The sequence below is a fragment of the Gossypium raimondii genome, chromosome 7, assembly GCF_025698545.1.
Source record: "Gossypium raimondii isolate GPD5lz chromosome 7, ASM2569854v1, whole genome shotgun sequence".
NCBI lineage: Eukaryota > Viridiplantae > Streptophyta > Magnoliopsida > Malvales > Malvaceae > Gossypium > Gossypium raimondii.
Window position 1 is genome coordinate 2,602,305 of NC_068571.1, and position 13,133 is coordinate 2,615,437.

The following is a 13,133-nucleotide window of genomic DNA, read 5'->3' on the forward strand; positions in this document are numbered from 1 at the left end:
TTATTATATAAATAATTAAATTTTCTATTTAAAACAAAATTACTATAATTTTTCTTTTTACATTTTCAATGGACACATAATATTTTAAATGTAAAATAATATAATATAAAATTTAATATATTATAAACTAACTTTATTTAAAAAAACCTTTTTGATAGAATCGAAATTCTCATTTATAAGTATGATAAATTTTTTATATAACAAAGACTATAATGGTGAGTTCAAAAGTTTCCGAACTCTTCTTTTCTAATATTTCACGTGATGTTGCACATTTAATTAATTTTTAAAATAACACTTTAATTATCGTAATTAGTGTAAAGTAATTTTGATTTTTAACATAATTAAAATATATTAATTTAACATTAAATTATTAATTTTTCTTTTTAGTCACACAACTTTTCAAAATTAAATATTTTTATTACTCTTTCATTAATTGATTAATAGAAGTCTAACATGGGTTTTGTTTTATTGACCTAATAACAAATTTAGTTCTCCAATGTTTACACATTCTATCAATTTGATCTTAAATCTAATAAATCAATAAATTTAGCCCTCAATATTTGCAAGATTTTTCATTTTAATCCTAGTTATAAAAACTATGAAAATATTTTAAAATATTAAAATTTGAAAAAGCAGATATAAATTAAAAAGATTTAAAAAATAAATAATTTTTTTTAAAAATATGACTTTCTACAGTAATTTTCACTTTTCATTCAATTGTTGAAATTCAACATAACAAATGCCATGATCACTTAAACTAAAAATGGGCTATTTTACCAAAGTGACCCAAAAAATTTTAATATTTATAAAAATGACTCAGGTTCAAAAACAATCACCAAAATGACTTGAAATGAACAATGGAATGGGGTTTTGGCCTGTCAATGGCCACCACCAACTCGTATTTTGGATCCATGATTGCCTGATAATTGTGTCAGACTTTAAAAAATTAATTTTTTTATTTTAGCCTGTTAATGGCCACCACCAACTCGTATTTTTTTAAATCGTATCATACTAGTATACAAAAATACCAGTATTTAAAAAAAAATTGGTGTTGGCCTGTCAATGGCCACCACCAAGTACAAAAAAAAAATCAAAATTTTTTTATGCTGGCCTGTCAATGGCCACCACCAAGTACAGAAATAAATCAATTTTTTTTTGTGCTGACCTGTCAATGGCCACCACCAAGTACAAAAAAAATTAATTTTTTTGTGTTGGCCTGTCAATGACCACCACCAAGTACAAAAAAAAAATCAAATTTTTTTGGTGTTGGCCTATCAATGGCCACCACCAAGTACCAAAAAAAAATAAATTTTTTTGGTGCTGACCTGTTAATGGCCGGCACCAAAGTACGAGTTTTAGAAAAAAGAATTTGGTGCTGGCATGTCAATGGCCAGCACTAGAGTACGTGTTTTTTTTAAAAAAAAAAATTTGGTACTGGCCTGTCAATGGCTGGCACCAGACTCAGTATTAAAAAAAAAATTTGTTTTAGCCTTGTAATGGCCAGCACCAAACCTTATATATAATGGGTGGTTTAGGTTCTGATAGTGCAAATGGAATGAGAAAAAAAATTGAGAGAGCCATCAAAATGAAAGTGTTTTATAGTATATCATCAAATGAGTTTTTTTGTAGTGGATTGTAGATGGGAGTTTTTCGTAGTGTACAACTAAATTTCGGGGTTGAATTATATACTGTCATGTTTTAATGGAGTTGAATTATATACTGTCATGTTCACCCTAAAGGTTATGCCATTAAGGGTTGAATGATTATTTGCACCATAGATGGCTAATCGAGTTGTCCAACGCAGATGGACATTATCTATGGTGCAATAGTGTTTATTCCGCAACTAGGTTGTGGTTGGAACCGGTTAGTAGAGTCTCCATGCAAAGGTTTCTTTTTAATTTTACTAACCGTTTCAGATATACAATTATCCTGTACCGATGCAACATAGACCTGATTCAAACAGAAGACGATTAATTATGAAGAAACTACTATTGAAAATAAATTGTATTAATTCTTAACAATGTTTGTATTTTTTTATATCTGTAAATTTAATATAGTTGTTTAGGATTTGAGGTTTCATTTTATATTTTGTGTATTAATTTCTTAGAATTTTTTATTTTTGTATCTATAAATTTAATTTAATCTGTAATATATAAGGTTTGAATTTAAAATTTTCGTATTAATTTTACCCATCTGTTTGAATTTAAATTTAATATAGTAATTTTGAAAAGTTTGAATTTGAATTTGAAATCATCATTTTAAAAATAACAAAAATTTGAAAAGTAATTTTGAAATAAATACAAACAAATTTTTTTTACCCATGTTCACGAGTTCTTTTTTTCAATCTTTATTATTATAATCTCTATGAAAGTTTGCCGCTATGTGTCGGATGCAATAAACAGACCTCCACAGAACCCCCGATCGCCTTATCGCAGCAAGTAATCCTTTCCATCTATTTGATATAAGGCAAATATTGTCTTCTTTGACAACTTGCCTCCGTAGATTTGTGAGGAAAATTCCCAAGACTCGAAGCACTCACGCTCCATGATGGTGAAAGCTATCGGAAGTACATTTCGGTTCCCGTCTTGTGCAACAGCAATCAGGAGTATTTGTGTGTATTTGCCATACAACTATGTCCCGTCTACCTGTACCATCGGCCTGCAGTGAGGGAAGGCCCTAACACACAGCTCGAACGTCCAAAATAATCGGTGAAAAACTCGTTTCCCTGATTGTATCTCTCCGTCCGGGCCTTTATACGACAATGTTTGCAAATCAGTCACTGTCTCGGGCACATACTCCTGCATCCTGGCTATCCACCCTTAAAGGTCGTTGTATGATGCATCCCAGTCACCATACAACTCTCGCATCGCCATTTGTTTTGCCCACCATGCCTTTCGGTACGACACTTTATACTTGAATCGAGCTTGCATATCCGCAATAAGGACCGACACCTGAATGGTGGGCGACTCTTTCACCAAAGGAATGATGCAGTTGAATATAGTTTTTGCATCTAACTTTCCGTGGTCTTGCGAGATACGAGCAGACGTGCATGTGTGTGGACCTTCTAGTTTCCTTATCATCCACATCTGCGTCCGCTGCATTAACGCGGCTCGGACACGCCATTTACAACCATTTGACGCTTTCCAACATTCTTTACGTATAAAGACTGCGTTGACTTCGTTACTTTATAATTCACACCTAACTTCAAGCTAAGTTGTTTTATAGCATGTAAATAGTCTTTTTTGTTATCGAATTGTTGTCCCACAAACAACTCTTCATCACCGAATTCTTCGTCAACTAGGTGAGCCGGTACAATATTTGTATATTCCGGGAACTCGCGTGCTAGAGCCGCATCAGGATCTACATCGGTCATGAACGACCCTAGATTATTTTTTATAACTATACCAGGGCCGGTGTTCCCGGCCAAATAGGGGTTTGCATTTTCACCCTCTACCGGCCCTTCCTCGTTTATGTCTTCAGGGATGTCATCCAAATCGGGGTCACTGAAATCATCGTTTGGATCACTGTAGGACTGATCATCATTATCGGACCCTTCATCACCATCTTCTATGGTGGCCAACACCTCTGGATGGATCTCTAGATGAGGACACGGGTTTGGGATGTTATACGAACATCCACCGATGTTTGGATTTTCGAGAGTTGGCATTGACCGTCCAAAATCCGACTGATCTTCCCAGGAGACTTTAAGATCAAAATCAATTCCAAAGTGCTGGCTTGCTGGAATTACAACTTGAATCGGATCTGGTTCAGCTATCTCCGCAAACAACTCAATCGGGTTGAGATTTTCTATCTCAGAGGGGCAATAAATTGCTATCATTGTCCCTAAATCATCATCTTCAAGCTCCATTTCTGAGAACTTTAACGGATCAGTTGGAATCAAAAATTTGTAAAACAGTCTCAACATTTGCTTTCCGCAATGGCTTGCTATCTTTGTACTGATTTTTCGTTTTAAATCTGACAACGAAACACGCTTGTTGAATCTCATTCCTATTTTTTTCCGACTTCGATTTTAGATAATTTTGGTGATTGTTTTTGAACCTGTGTCATTTTTATAAATATTAAAATTTTTTGAGTCAGTTTGGTAAAATAGCCCTAAAAATGATAAAAACACTAAAACATCAAAATGGTACCATCTCAAACTTATTTCTAATTTAGTTCCATGATTCATACATTCTGTCCGATTTATTCTAATTTTGCTTTCAAAAAAGTTTTTAAATTGTAGGCATGACCTCATGAACCAAACATTAATACTTGTATTAATATATCTATAAACCGAGTATCATGGATTGATTGATTTAAGATGAATCAGTGAAATCATGTTAGCTTAAAGATGCACAAGTTTCTGACACTAAATATAGCAATGTCATTTCCTAATGGCTACACTTTGGATGGCCTATCATGAATCCGATTTATGTTCAACATTTGTTTGAAAAATAGAACGTAAGACTAAGAACAGGAATTTGTTTTCTGTCTTATCACTTTCTGAAATTGATAAGACATACCGTATCATGCATTATTTAACTAAATCTAATAATTTTTACATAGCCAAGTTTTACATATACATCATCATTTGATACTAAATTTTAAGTATATTTTTAGGTTTGGGTTTGGTAAGAAAGTAGGTTTAAAATTTTATTTAAATTCGATCCTCATAAAAATATTAAATTCGAGCTTAATTCGGTTTGGCTGTAATAAAATTTTTATATTATTTTTATATAAATATAAATTTTAAAATATAATGCATCAAATACACTAAAATATTAAAATAAATATTTTCAACAAATTAAAAATACATTAAAAAATCTTTATACTTAAATAACACTAACATAGTTTCAACTTAACAAGCAAATGCCTCTAAAATAGTAGCAAAATTAACAACAATAAAAAAACAAGAGTTATATAATATCCAAACAATAACAATAAAATTTTAACATCCCAAAAATCGGGTTAGAAAAAGTTGGGTTAGTGAAACCAAGATTGGTTACATTCTGAGTTTGAGTTGAGATTTTGAATATATGATAGGTGATTTGTTTTGGTTCAGTGGCTAAGTGTTATGTTTGCGTGTGTAAGGTTTTGGGTTTGAATCCTCTCTTTGAATTTTTGCTACTTTTGTCTAAACCCCTATTCTTGAGCATTTGACATAAGTATTATTTTTGCTCAATTGTTGTCAATAATGAGCCTACTAGTTCCATGATTAAGCTTCTGTATACTTTTTGGTATAGTGCTTGAGTCCCTGTGAAAGCAATAAGAAAATGTTTTTATTTTGTTGCATTGTGAGGTAGTTTTTGTTTTTAAATTAATTAAAAATTTTCCCAATTTTTTTTCTTTTACAATCACTCTGTTCCTTTTGACTACTGTTTCTTTTTATTTTCTTTTTATTTGTCATTTTCTTCCACCATCGATTTCCTGTTGAATCTTTGTGGCATTTGTTATTGTTACTCTAACTTCTTTGCTCTGTTAGTCTATCAAACAATTGCGTAGGTATTTTCTATCAAGTTCCTATGTGAGTTTATGTTAGACAGAATTGTACTTGGTTTTGTGTAACATAAATTTTGACTTGCATAAATATTTGTTAGGCGAAGGTCCTGAGTTTAACGTTCCTAAATCGGCTTAAGGCCTGCATAATTGCAGTTCGATTACATGTAAGTGTGTGGTCTGGATTGGGGTTTTGCGTCATAGTTCTCTGACATAGTTTCGGGTTTTGAATGCTAGTTAGTGATTTGGTTCGATTAATTCGTCTGAATAGCCAATTGAATGTCGTTTATTGGGTTCCGAGATCATCTCTGTTGATTTCAAAACCGTATTAGGTGTGTAACGAAAACCTGAAAGCTTGCGAATGAAAAAGGCCAAAAAACATGGCTGTCGACGCCACACGATCGTATCTTAGGCCATGTGAGCCACACGACTGTGTGTCAGGCCATGTAACTCACTGTTTTGAATTGGAGATACACAGACCAAAGACATAAGCGTGTGTCCAAGCCATATGAGGTATGTTTTGGGTATTGAGTCACAGGGGTGTGTGTTAGACCGTGTGACTTTCTAACTTGGGTCACACGACCGTGTGCTACGCCGTGTGGACCACACGGGCCAGCCCTATAGGCTGTGTGAATCCACATGGGCGTGTGGGCCTAGAAACTAAAAATTTTCCCTAGGGCCATAAACATTGTTCCAGTCGAACGTAGGCCTTCTATGAGGTCCATATGGTCTGAATTATGCTATAAAGTTTGATATATGGTGATTTTTTTAGTGTATAATCTTTTATCTATATGTATGTTTGATACGATATAAGTTAAGTAAGTATGATTTGTTAGTATATGATGTGCCTTTATTCGGGATGCGGATAAGATATGTAATTTATCCAGGTATGATCTGTGTTCTGTTAATTTTGATAGTAGTCTCTCTGTACTTTGTTGAATGAGAACATGTCACGTTCGAATATGTTGATTGGTTTAAGACTGACTCGGATATATATAACCATGTGTGTGATTTCATGGCAAACCTGATATGACTCATTCAAAACTAAAAATTTGTTCTGCATAGCGTGGATTACCATGCCTTCTGTTCTGTTATTGTACGACAGCATGTCCTACATGCTCATCACTCTGATTCTGAATATGCATGCCATGATACATTGCATGAGGTTTGAGATGATGTGAAAGGAGGAAATTTCTGACAGTATAATGATCTGCATTATCTGGTAGCTTATCCACAATTCTATCTGGCAGCTTGTTTGCAATTATGGTAGGTTGACCACATATATCTAATTTGAAAATTTTAACTACAAATGTGGTGGCACTGTCCACAATTATCTGTTAGTGTGATTTGGTTGGAAGAGTTCTGGGGAACTCTATTTTGGTGTGTAGGATATCTTTGAAAAATTTGCATTATGATTTTCTGAAAACACAATATTGACATAATCAAACATTCTTCGTTCTATTCACACTATTGTTATGAAAATATTTGTGATACTCTGATTTGTTCCGCTCTGGTTATATGATCGTTATGAAATTCTCTGTGTTACACTGATTTGTATGTTATGTTTTGTTTGATCTTTGTTTGAGTTTAGTTATACATCCAGCTCTATAGTTCACCTCTTTGTTTTATCTTTGTCTGTTTAAGTAAACCTCTGACTTAGGACCGGATGACGTGTGGGAACTCGAATTGTTTTATACTTAATGTAAATATGGTGAATTTAAAAATTATTAGTTTTGATCTTTTAGGTTTGTAATATGTTCTGAACTCATTTTGGGTTTTCTCTTAATGCATCAGTAATTGACATTTTCAAACGTGAGACTGCAAAATCACTTAAGCCGACAAAACGGATTTCGTTTTTCAAAACTTAAACTCTGAAAAAGGTTTTCCACTGTAAATTAAGTAAATCCTCAAGCATTTTCCGAAAGTGAATAAATAGCTTTCTAATGATTGTTTGCAAAAGTTGTATGTGCTAAACACTTACTGAAATCAATTTTCCAAACGAGTTGATATAATTTCTCCAGATTTGGTCTTAACTTCTAGACCAGGTTCGGGGTGTTACAAAAATAGTAGCAATATAATGACAAAATAACAGTAAAATAACAACAAAGAAAAAAATTAGGCAGATTCGGACCAAGTCCAGCCTAAAAATCTTACCCGAGGCTCAACCCATTTAGAAAACGAAACTTAGTTTTGTCCAAGCTCATTTTTTAAACCTAATTGTTTTTTTAAAATCTCTCACTTTTAAAACGTACCTTTAAATTGGGTGACCCAACCCATAATCGAATCTAGTTTTACACATAATCTCTCAAACTTTCAAATCAAAGAAAGAAATCCATTTAAATGTATTTGAATTCATTTTTTTTATTTTTAGATTAATAATAATATCAATTAAATTAAAACTTAGTCATGATAACTTTAAATGGACTCTAAGTAAATATGACCTAATTAAATGAACACTTTCACGCTATTTAATTTCAAGAGTGATAACTTTTCCTAAAGTTAGACAAGTTAAAGTGTCTTGTAAGATAACCCCACTGTTTTATCTAACTAACGGTTTTCTTCAAAATTAGTCGTGTTAGAGATTTTTCAAAGGTCAAATGACATGCTTACCATTTCGGTGGCTAATGTAGCCTTCTCAATTTGGCCATAATGTTTAGGTCGGGTTAAGGAGGTTACATCTCATATAAACTTATTTGAGGATAACCATGAATTTTTAGTCTCACTCCATCAAGTGACCTAAGATATTTCTCCCATTATGTAGGAGGCACAAATCATATTTTGATCAATCATATCCCACTACATAGATTTTGGCATACCCAACATCAGTTTTTATATTACAACCTGTTACGGTAGACAATTGACTGTATCTGTAACACCTCAAACCCGGCCTAGGAGTTATGGCCGAATCTGGCGGTGTCACATTGAGGTGTTTAGCGTAAAACTTGTTGTTGTTGAAATCTTTAAAATCAATTAATCATTTTGTTATTAAACGGTGATTCCAAAATGGGTTGTTCATTTCCAAGCGTGCATCATTAAAAACAAATGACTTTTAAAATGTTATAAATTTTCCAAAATCTCATTTATTGCGAAAACGTGGTGTCTTTGAAAATTGTTACCTTTTGAAAACTTGTCTTATTCTACAACTATCAGTTTATATCAAACTAAATAAAAAAAAAACTCCAATTTAAAGTTTATAACTTTAAAGAGGCCTTTTCACATAAAAATACCCAAATTCAGTTACTTATAAATCAAAAGCTAAAAACGAAAGCTGATGCAGTTATGTGGCCACCTCCGAGTCCCTCGCAGTACCGAATCAAATAGTTAAGAGGATTACCTGCACAGTTAAAAGGAGAGGGTGAGTTTACGAAAACTCAGTGTGTAATCCCTTATCAAACAGTCGACATACAGAACAGAATCAGTCTAGGCCATAGCCCTTTAATAGTAACAGTACAGTGTGGGCCTTAGCCCAATACAGAAACAGTGTGGGCCTAAGCCCGATACAGTATCAGTATGGTGCAAGTGTGCAAACCTATCCCAATCCAGCCAACACACCACCCATACCAACCCAACACATCATGTGGGCATAGAGTCAACCCACCCAACCCTCATACCAATATCGCAGCATAGCTGCCAGTAGTAATAATGCAGCAGAGCTGCCAGTAGTCAAAATGGCTAAGAGCCGTAAACAGGATAACTATAAGCTATAAACATAATGGCTACAAGCTATAAGTACAATAATATGATTGGCACAAAGTCATTAGTAGCAGTGATATGATCGACGGACAACCATCAGTAACGGTAACATGATCGGTACAAAGCCATCAGTAGCAGTGATATGATAGGCACACAGCCATCAGTAACAGTGAAATGACCGTCACACAGCCATCGGTAATGGTAATATGATTGGCATAAAGCCATCAGTAGCATCGCAGCAAAGCTACCAACAACAGTATTGCAGCAAAGCTGCCAGTAATAGTATATGTGGCCAAGCCACGATGCGATGATTGTGGCGAGCCACCGATCTGATACTTCCTCTATAACAGTATCCCAACCCCATGCAGTATGTCATTTATGCAGAATGCCATGCTCAGAATCAGTCATTCAAATCACAAACAAATCAGTCATACCAAACACAGACAAATCAGTCATTTAACCACATACAAAAAATTCATTTGACCTCGAAGGGCAAAAATAGTCATTTCCCACCAGGGCATTACGGACATTTTACCCTATAGGGGTATTACGGTCATTTTACCCTACAAGGGCATTACGGTCATTTTACCCATCAACGGCATTTCGGTTATTTTACCCATCGGGGATATTTTGATCCAGATATCAACCTCTCGAAAGGTCTGCAGTCACCTTGAGCGGCTCAGGTAACCTAATTGGTCACAACAGTCTAAATTGGCCTAAGTCTCCTTACTCGGCCCAAGTAGGCCTACACGCTCGTGTGGCCTATTCAGCCCAGATTTAACCACGACTATGAAATCTACATAGCCCAGTCTAGTATTTGCCACAAATAGTGGGTTTCATCCGTGTGGGGCCCATAAGCCCAGTGAGCCCACACAACCCAACGTGGCCTACTACGGCCTAAGCCCATAAAAATGCTCATGGAGGCCTCCACAGTTTATCGCCCAAGATTCCTACCGCCTCATGCTAGCAAAATAAATATCCTTTTTACTTGCAATGGGATTAGAACCTAAGCTCTCGCATCAACCAATTCACGCCACTTGTCTCCTTGCCACAAGCTCTTTTTGTGTCACATTTTGTCTTTAGTTAACTAAAAGGTCTAAAGGCCAAAGTCCAGATTCCTTTAAAAGAAAAACCAAAATAAATTGCAAGAGCCAAGACTTGAACCCAAGCTCCCTTGTAACCTTAATGATGCCACAACCACTAAACCATATGCTTCCTTATGACATTTTTTAACACGATAATTTAAAAGGCCTAGATCCAAGCATCTAGGGTTTTATCCACTTAAAACTAAAATTTTTGCTAAGGCCCAGGTTTGAACCCAAGACTTCTCAGACACTTCCAAACACTCCTAAATCACTTAACCACTGAAGCAGACATTCATTTATGCAAAGTTTCCTAACCATTCCCTTGCTCAAGGCCCGATACTTCTAGGCCCAAATTTCGGGGCGTTACAGTATCAAAATATACGACTTACGATGTTAGGACAATGATGACCTCAAGTCTAAGGATTGTATACATAGTTATCTCTATGAGTAATGTTGTGACTATTACATAATAATCCAAGAAACATACTCATAACAGGTCAGTCTAATATGTTATTCTCTAACACATACCCATGTATTGATATTGACATCTCTATGTCGATGATAACACTTTGTCATCAATCAACTACACATTAGTCTTAATGCATTATTATTGTCTAAGCCCACAATAATACTTGAATGATGACCTTTTAAGAATAATCATATTATTCTTAAGATGTTATTATTAATCAATTTACTTACACACATAGAAAACGAAACTGAAAAAACAATGACAATGCATTATATTATCAAACAAGGTAAAACGAGTATGTGATTACAATCATCTTATGATTGATCTTTGGGCATACCCTAACACCAAATACATGAGAGACCCAATTAGCTCTCATATAGCATGAGGGGCGGCAACCCTAGTAGAAAATACAAGAGTGTGCCGCCCTCTACTCTAGTTAGAGTAGGATTGTATTTTCTATTTAAATAATATTATTTAGTCAATACTTATTCAACCAAAACTCTTGTACTTTTCCTTGTAAATAGAGGGCACTGGTTGAGCTAAACACTCAACATTCATACATCGTTATTCTGCCAGAAAGTAGTGGTAATTTATTTACATAGAATAAATTTTATTTTCTGGGAATTAAGAGTTTTACTGGTTTATAAAGAGAACTTACTTTCCTATTGAAAGTAAGTAAGTTGTTTCTTTTCTGTGATTTGGTTCAGGTTGCTCAAGCCCACATTCGACACACTTCGTGGTACGATAATAGCGGAGAAGGTCGTTCGATTGAAAGTCATGATTGATTTTTATTCGCCTTGCACAAAGCACAAATATATTTCTAGTTTAGGTTTATTATTATAAATAACACAACGGCTTTATTTTAAGAAAAAAAATTAAACTTCCACTGTAACTAAATAATTGTTTTCTTAACCAGATTTTTCTAACACTTCTGCCCTTCAGTACCTACCCCTAACAAGATGCCACTGCCTTGTCAACAATAAGTAGTTTCTCCTTAAAGAGGATCTCTTTCAACACCTGTTCTTTAGCACCTACCCCTTAAAGGGAGGTCTTTACCACATCAGGAACAAACAAATGCTCTTCAGAAGCAAACTCTTGCTCCTTAAAAAAAGACCCATTGTTAAGATTTATGTGACATGGCAGGGACCCTTTTATTACTTGCCCCTTAAAAAGGGATCCCTGCCATGTCAACAATAAACAATTATTCTAAAATAGTAAGATCATACTCCTTAACAATAATCTCTCCCTTTTAACACTTATTTTCCAATTCCTACCCTTTAGAGAAAGGTATTTTCCACATTAGTAGCAAACAACTGCTCCACAAAAACAAGCTCTTTCTCTTCAAAAGTAACATCCCGCCTTCAGCACTTGTTCTTTAACATATGTCCCTCAAATAAATTTTTTTACGATGTCAACATCAAATAGCTGCTTAATAACAAGATCCTACTCTTCAACAACAACATTTTCCCATCAGCACCTAACCTTTAGTAAGAAGTCCCCCACTATTACAGTAGCAAATAATTGCTCTTTAGTAGCAAGCTCCTTTTTAAAAATAACCTCTCCCCCTCAACACCTATCTGCTCCATAGCAACAGACCAACCAATAAATGACCAACTGTCAAGCGCTACTTAGCAATAAATTTACTTTATCAATAAGATCAAAAGGTTCTTTACTTTGCAATATTTGTTAAGGTTGTTTTTTTCTAGCTCTATATTGCTTCCTACTACCTCTATGTTTGGTCAAACCACTATAAATCATTGTGTCATTCTTTTCTATTTTCTCTCACCTTAGCGTAAAGTTTTTAATTACTAATTCACCACCCTCTTAGTAAAAGTTGACCTATTGAGGTAAAATCCAATCCATAGAGGTTCTTCAATCCTAGAACACAAACTTTGGCACCCATTTGTTGGAAAAAATCAGGTTTGAAACCATTTTTTTGATTGCATATTTTTAATTTTTTCTTAAAACTAAACTCTTGTGTTATCTATGACAATAAATTTTACAAATTTTAGTACATGTGTTAATCTCTTAACGAGACTCATTGATTCCTACCTTTCAACCAAAACGGACTTCTCTGCTATTCTTGAACCCCCAATTATTTAAAAAGTAGACTCTAATTTCTGAACCGATCACACAATGAAAACTTTACCTTTTCAATGGAAAAAGTTAATTATCTTTTCATTGAAATAGAAAACTTAAGTCAAAATTTTGAGTTCTCACAAAAAATAGAATTTACTTTTAAGAATAAATCTCACTATATTTCGACAAAGTAATTATGCTCAGTAATGTGTCTATTTGACTTAGCCCATAGTTCCTATATATAGGAAAATACCACAAGAGTTTTACTAGAACAAGAAGTGACGAAATAATATTATTTTAATAAAAAAACA